Below are 8134 nucleotides of genomic sequence, written 5' to 3'. Positions count from 1 at the left end.
ATTTACCCCCACAAATTCAAATAGCAAAGAGATGGATATAACTTAAATATGATAATTTATGAATGAAAAAATAAAGTGTATCTTCAATATGCAATGGAATATCAGCCTTGTAAGGGATATCCTGCAATATCCAGTGATGTGGATGAACCAGATAATCAAGGACAAATAACGTGCCGTTCTGCACATAATATCCATAATATACTCAGATGCTTCAAACACAAATTTGGGAAGGAGATGGAAAAAGCTGAAGCTCATATGCTGAATATAAGTTAATGTTATACATTTTAATTACACAGAAATTATAAGACATTAAACTTTCAAGTGAATAAAGAAAGCACCAAAGATTAGGCAAGGAGCGGTAGGAATTATACTAAATCTGTGTAGTATATATTCATAACCCGCAGTATAAAAAGGCATGCACAAAACTGTCAACAGTAGATAAATTTTGCATATCTGGTAATCTGAACAACTAATTGGAAGACCACAATATGTAGTACAAGAATCACTATTAAATTTCTATCATCTTCTTTAGTGAAATTCAGATTGTTTTTAATTTTTTTTCTGTTTTTTTATTCTCTTAAAAAGGTGTTTCTTTTCTTTCATAATTGCTTTCTAAATTGTCCTCAAGAATAAGATGGTTAGGATAGATATATAGTTACATTCTCTTAATGAATAGAGGGATTTTTTTCTAATGGTGTTTGTAAATAGGATGTCATGTCCGCATCTTGTACAGCATTTAACCACAAGGAAGAATGTATGCAGTGTGTTAATTATTGAAACTGTCCTACCAGTTTGGTTTGAAACTGTCTCATTGCTATTTGTTTATCAATAAAATTATGGAAATAAAAGAATAAGATACATCGCTATCTTATAACAATTCTATTTCATTATATTACCTTATTCAGAATCCAAAATGAGGAACTGCTGCCCAAATTCTTATAAAATATTTCTTTGTAAAGTAAATTGAATGAAACATATTTGTAAAACATAAGGCAGTACTATCCGGAAATATGCACTACTGATTGTATCAAAATGTTACAGGAATACAAGGATTGTAGTGATAATGTCGAATATTTATCATCTTGCCCTAGAGCTTTGCACCCCTCTTCAGATCAGAGGGCAGGGACATTGCAGACTTCATGCCCAGCTGGGCACAAAGAGCCTCACTACTTCAGAGAGCCGGTGCCTGGGAACAGGAGAGAAGGGTTAGATCTGGACTGGAAATTCTGTGCATTTCATTTGGAAGTCATTGCTCCTAACCTAGCTACTCATAATTACTGTAAAAAAATATGACAGTGAGGTTTTTCATTATGAAGTGCTGCAATATTTGGATATAGAGAGAACTTACAGTGATAGAATTTAAAATTTATAAACACGTTCTCATTTTACAAATAATTTTGTCCTTAAAATTGCAGGTTTTCTAAAACTTAGATTTAATACTTAATTCATGTCTACAATTTAGAACATGAACTTGTGCCTCATAATATCCAAGGTCATGTTTGTTAATAAAAAAGCAGCTAGAGTGTAGGAAAAAATATTATTTAATTTTGGAAAGGGACCAAAAATTTCACAGAATAAAAAGAAGGAAAAGCAGAAGGAGAAGAAGAAAAATCAAAAAAGGCTGGTGGACAATTATAATAATCAAGCAACATTGTTATTTTAATTGCATGGTTCACTCTCTCCTCTGCAGAACTCTCAGGACAGCGCTCTTCACCTCTCTGTTCCTGAGGCTGTAGATGAGGGGGTTCAGCATGGGGGTCACAATGGTGTAAAACACAGAGGCCACCTGGTCCTTGCCCAGGGAGTAGGACTGTTTCGGCTTGAGGTAAGTAAAGATCATAGTGCAGTAAAAGATGGAGACGCCCAGGAGGTGGGAGGCACAGGTGGAGAAGGCTTTTTGCTTTCCTGCAGTGGAGTGAATTTGCAGAACAGTGGAGAGGATGGACACATAGGATCCAGAGATGGTGATGAGGGACAGTAGTAAGTTACATGCTGAACAAATGAATACAATGAGCTGAACTTCATAGGTGTCACTGCAAGACAGGGCTAATATTGGGGATGAGTCACAGAAAAAGTGATGGATGATATTAGAGTTGCAGAAACTCAGCCTGCTCATTAAAACTGCAGTAAGAGTGGAATCCACAAAGCCAGTAACATAAGAGCAAGTGAGCAGGGTCCAGCACAGTCATGGGGACATAATGACCGGATAGTGCAGAGGGCTGCAGATAGCTACATAGCGGTCATAGGCCATGGAGGAGAGGAGAAAGCATTCAGTGATCCTGAACAGTCCAAAGAAGAACATCTGGGTGAAGCAGCCCAGGAATGAGATGCTCTTGGTGGAAGACACTAAGTTCTATAAAGTTTTTGGGGTGATGACACTGGAATAGTTGAGGTCGAGGAAGGACAGGTGAGTGAGGAAAAAGTACATGGGGGTGTGCAGCTGGGGGTCCAGGCGGATGAGCAGGATCATCCCTGCGTTCCCCAGCACCGTGACCAGGTAGATGAGGAGGAAGAGCAGGAAGAGGCCCAGCTGAGTCTCTGTAGAATCTGCCAGCCCCAGGAGGATGAAGTCAAGCACATCAATGAGGTTCCGTCTACTCATGATGATGTGTTTTAAACTATTAAGACATCAGATTTGGTAATTTGCTTAATGACTGAAACTGGTTCTGTTTGTATGAACAGCCCAGTATCTGTTATAATTAGTTTGGTGTTTCAGGGAATCTATAAAACTTTTCTGAATATGCACAAAAAATTTCATGTGTCAAATAGAGAACGATATACATATACATTTTCATTTTTTTCTGCCATAAAGAAAAGTTACATCTTATGGAATTAACTGGCACACGACACCACTCTACATACATTTTTTATTAAGGTATTCAATCCTCGTGTAAAATGTTTGACCTCTTCCCTATTATCCACAGAATTTGAGTTCACAATGCGGACACAGAGAAGATCTTTTGTGAAGTCAGACCCATCTTGTCACATCATTGGAGATCTGCCAAGATGGTTTGGGTTCTCAGAATATGTTACCAAAGATGTATTAATACTTAGAACTTGCTTCAGTCAAGCTAGGAAAGGATGTGGAACAGTATCACGGAAGTCACTTTAGTTTACTCTCATTTACTTTCCAATGCTATTTGACATTAATTCCAGATCAATTTCACTTCTTAGGAAACTTAGGTGAGGCACACAAAGTTTATACACTACAAATAATACAGAATTACTAAACATGTCATAACTGAGAGAGTAAAATATCTTGCTGCACATAAGAGTAAAATATCTTGCTGTAAACATGGGCACTTCTCTACCTTCCTCGAGGGCCTGTTTTTCCCTTGGCCTCAGCAAGCCACTGCTCCCTACAGCAATAATTAAAGGCCTCTAAGGTCCCAATTTTCAGTCCTGATTAAAATCTTTATCTCTCTTTTCCTTCTTTGAGTATATTAATATTATTTTCAAAAGATTTAAATTATGTATATATATAGAGAGAATAGATAAATAGATCTATAGAATCTGTTTTATCTGTTCTAAAACACTCGAATTTTAAACAGTAATACTCACTGTAAGCAAAAGTTGGTGAAAAAACTTTTTCCAACATTATTCCTCTAGAAATATGAACATTTAAAATCATTTTTTCTGAAAGATAAAGATATTTGTTTCTTTTAAAATAGTTTCTCTTTATAGTTTTTGTTATGTTACATTTACATTTTTGTGCATTTTTCTATTTTAATTCTGAGGTGAATTCAATCACCCTGGAAGATTTCATCTGCTCTTGGTCAGAAGCATACTTTCCCTGAAAGTCATGTCTGATGACTGTCCCAGTAAGAACTTTTTAATTTAAGTATAACCTGTACCCTTAGCTTCCTTGCCTGCTCGTACCAGGGCACCCCCAACAATCACCATTTACTGCTGCATTTGGTCCTCTGGGCCCAATAAGCATACTTGGCATGATTTCAAGCACAAATGTCCTTTGAGAAAATGAGTAAATGATTTCCTCTTTCCTCTAGGATGCTGCAGTAAGAAATCCACAAACACATTCTCTCGTGGCACTTTAAATTGGAGCTAAACATGATTCACTATTAATGTGACATGTAATTATTTAAACATGCAGAGCATCGTCTTCTGATTTTTGGTTTTCAAGACTGAAGCTTTCATTGAATGTAGATGAATTTCCAGGTGTGTGTGTGTGTGTGTGTGTGTGTGTGTGTGTGTGTTATGTGTGTATTTTAGGGAAGGGTCTACAGGGTGATCTGTTCTCACTTCTCAATCAGACTCATAGTGATCCGCTTATTCACAGCTTCCCAAGAGCTGAGATTACAGGCACATGCCACCAGGCTCAGTCACAACTGCCATCTCAGTGCATTCCAGAGTTGAGGGACTTAGATGTGGGGACTTCTAAGATGAATCCTGACCCAACACTGTCTCGGACATTATCTTGTACACTTTGCTCAATTCCGAGCTCCTTTCTGCTCAGACTGTGTCTCTGCTGGGAATCAAAGTGAACCCTCCTAAAGGTCTGCTCTGGTCTGTCTCTTCCCCTCCCTCATGGGGCAGCCGTTCACTCAGTGCCAGTGCACTGTAGTGTATTTCTGCGGCTTAGCATTTAAATGCCCGCATACATGAGCTCAAGCTGGTTGGGGCTTCGCATACGTGGCAATGGGATCATTTTCTGTGCTTCCTCTATCTGACAAAAGAGTACAATATCTCTTGATTTGGGCAAATGTCCTGAAGGAATGATTTGTCCTTATAAGAAATCCAAATGTAAAAATAGTTCACATATTACAATGAAGGAGACAAAGTGAGAGAACACAGAGCCTCATCATTGGTGGTGAAGAAGGCAGGAGACCAGCGGCTGGGGAGAACACGTAGAGCTGAAAATGGCCCGGATGCGGCAAATGTAGACGCAGCTCCTCTCCACGGCCTCGGTTATTTTGCACAGTGAGCACAGACTGATACGTTTTCCGTATCCTGGCGTGCTTTTGGGGTTGCTGTCTCTTGTCTGCCATTTTTGAGCCCTACTTTAGGTGAAATTTCGTGCTCATTTTACTTAACCTCTCTTTTCCTCTTGCATTTTCTCTGGCAGAAACCCTAGAATCACTGAGGAAATGCACTTCCAGTACAAGAGTAATAAGGTTCATTTGTATGACATTTATCAGCATGTGACAATTGGAGTCTACATACATCAAGTATCTCCTTTCTGTGGTTAGATCTCCAGGAAAATATGATGCTATTTGTTTTTAGCACAAATGAAAAAAAACATACAAAAATTTTAAATACTTTGCTCCAAGCAACGCAACTCTTTATTTTTCATTGTTATTTTTTCATGTTTGTTTTCTGACACAGGCTCTTGCTATATACTATAGGGTGGTCTGGAACACATGGCAATCCCAGCTTGATCTGCCAAAAGCTGTGATGACGGGCATTTGCCACTGTGCCTGGCTCACAGAGATCTTTATTTATTTATTTATTAATACTTTTTCACATTTTATTTATTTGTTTGTTTGTTTGTTTTTCAGCGGCACCAGGGATTGAACTCAGGATCCAAAGCTTGCCAGGCAGGTGCTTATTCTATGGAACTATCACCTCAGCCCTCTTCACACAGCTCTTTAAAGTGATGTCAAATATTAACCTACAGCCCCATACATAAGCTTTTCATGTAGAAAAAAATGAACTAATTGATTAATTTTTATGTTTTCTAAATTTTATTATTCAGCTATTATTATTATTATTATTATTATTATTATTATTAAAGAAAATGCATCAGGAAATACTTTTTTATTAACTCCATTGAAGAAATGAGACAGAAAATTGCATGTATTTACGAAGCTTTAGAGTAAGCTTTCCAATGAATGTGCAAAATATTGCATTTTCAAAGAGGTGCTGTACATACAGGTCTGTGCATTGAGCTAATGGTACACAGAGAAAAATAATGAAAGTTGTGAAGGCAGAAGAAAGGAAAGAAGAGAAGGGAAACTAAGGAGGGAAGAGAAAGGAAGACAGGAACAACAAAGGGAAGAAGAGAAAGAAATCAAACAATGTGAGGGCAAAGTGGAAAGTATCAGACAGAACTAGACTGATACTGAGGAGCTCTTCTTTTTTCTATTTAATGTTTTTATTTTTATTTTTCCCATAATTTTATTGAGAAACAAATAGCAATGAAACATTTCCAAATCCAATTAGTAGGACAGTTTCAATTATTAATACACTGCATATTGTTGTCCTAGTGGTCATTCATTGTACAAGATGCAGACATGATGTCTTGTCCACAAACACTATTAGAACAAATCTTTCTATTCATTGAATTAAGAGAATGTAGCTGTATATCTGTCCTATTTTGAATACACAGATACAAAATGGTCATTCATTTCTATCTCCTTTTTTGTTTAGCTTTGTCATTTAAATAATATAGGTGTGTGAATTCAGCAGAATATTCCAAAATAGTCCTGTAGCCCATAATAGTAGTGGGTTTCCATAAGAACTGAGTTTTCCACAGCTGAGCATATTAAGATCTTTTTTTGTACCAGGGCTCGAACTGAGGGCCTTTTGCTTGCCAGGCAGGTATTTTAACTGCTGAGCTACCTCTTCAGCCCCTTCAAGGTCAAATGTTGACATTCAACTGATATGGAGGCATCCATGGAAGAGACAATTGAACTCGTAGCAGTGCATCAAATTTCAAAAATATTAGAATTCCATTTCCGCATAGGATGTAAAAAGCTACATGAAACTTCCTCTACCTTACTTGTAATGATCCAGGTAAGCTATAAAATCTTAGTTGGTGAGCCTATTTCGTGTTTCGGTCTTCAAATATCAGAATAACCTAAATTCAAAGAGAAAACCCTTTCACAAGGACGGCATGGAACTGTGTCACTCCATACAAAAAGTGTGAGCAAAATGTAGCTCCGGGTAACATTTGGGAAGTCAGCTGCATTAAAAAAGGTGACGCCAACTATCAGCACAAGGGGGAACTGTAGGATATGGGTATGTTGAGAGCCATAAAAACTAGGAAATTGATCCAATGTGTGTCGGTGGACCTAGGCCTCAGAGCCTAAAGCAAACAAATTACCTCAGTCCTGAGATTAACACCCTGTCTGGTTAAGGTCAGCTATTAGTCACTAGGTAACTGCGTGTCACTTGTTGCTGACTTTGCAAAAGTATAAATAAAGGACCATATTGTTGTGAAAAAAATATAAAATAGAATAAAACTATATTTAGATATCTTCCTTTTCTGTAGTGTATTTTGTATTTGCAAATTATACTATTTAACAAGTATAAAAATAGTAGCTGATATAGTTTTACTAAACTTTCAAGAATTCTAGTGAACATTCATACAATGACTCTGCAATTTTTAAAACTAAACTATTGTTTTTTTCTAATAATCAGTATAAAATAGATTTGAAACTGACTTTGTGTACATCCACATATTACCTGGGTGTTTATTTTTACATAAAAATCTATCTTTTAAATCAACTGAAATTTTTTGATGCCCTGACTCTTTTGGCAAATATTGATCCTGACTCAAAAGAGTTTTCTCCTGCTCTTTTGATAAACACAGTCCCAGTACTTGTCCTTCAATTGTAAGTTCTCATATGAACACAGAGTTGCCAAAAGTATGGTGAAAATTGGTCCACCTTCCAAAATCTCTTGTGGTTTGCTACTGAATGACTTGATAAGCAAATTTCTTTTTCGGTTCTTCAGTTTTGTTCCACATACGTTCATTTTTTTGGTTGGAAATTATTCTTTGATATAAACTTTTTACATATTTACTCATTGTTTTCTAAAACATCTATTATTTTTGTAGCCCCATCAATGTTGTGGAAATGTTTTCATTTCTCTCTTTTACTACCACTTTTAATTTACTATTAATTTTTCTGTGGTTTTTATGAATATATGAATGGGTAATGTCATTTCTAGTTACCAATTTTCTACCAGTTTTAGTTCATTATTAATTTTTCTGTGGATTTTATGAATATATGAGTGGGTAATGTCATTTATGGTTATCAAAATTATCAGTCTAAACAACATGATATTGACAAAAGTATTCTGGGGCTGGGGAGATGGCTCAGTAGAATAAGCACTTGTCTGGCAATTGCAAGGGCCTGAGTTCAATCCCCAGTTCTGCAAAAAAAAGAGAAAT

At 36.7% G+C, this 8134-nt stretch overlaps 1 pseudogene; it reads right to left on the bottom strand.

The window, feature by feature from the left end:
- Positions 1-1672: 1672 nt before the first annotated feature.
- On the bottom strand, positions 1673-2602 carry LOC101571222 (annotated as a pseudogene).
- Positions 2603-8134: the final 5532 nt, after the last annotated feature.

This window comes from Octodon degus, unplaced genomic scaffold (assembly GCF_000260255.1).
Source record: "Octodon degus isolate 3935 unplaced genomic scaffold, OctDeg1.0 scaffold00438, whole genome shotgun sequence".
NCBI classification, from domain to species: Eukaryota; Metazoa; Chordata; class Mammalia; order Rodentia; family Octodontidae; genus Octodon; species Octodon degus.
The sequence above is the reverse complement of the archived record's forward strand: the minus strand, read 5'-3'. Positions and strand labels throughout refer to the sequence as shown.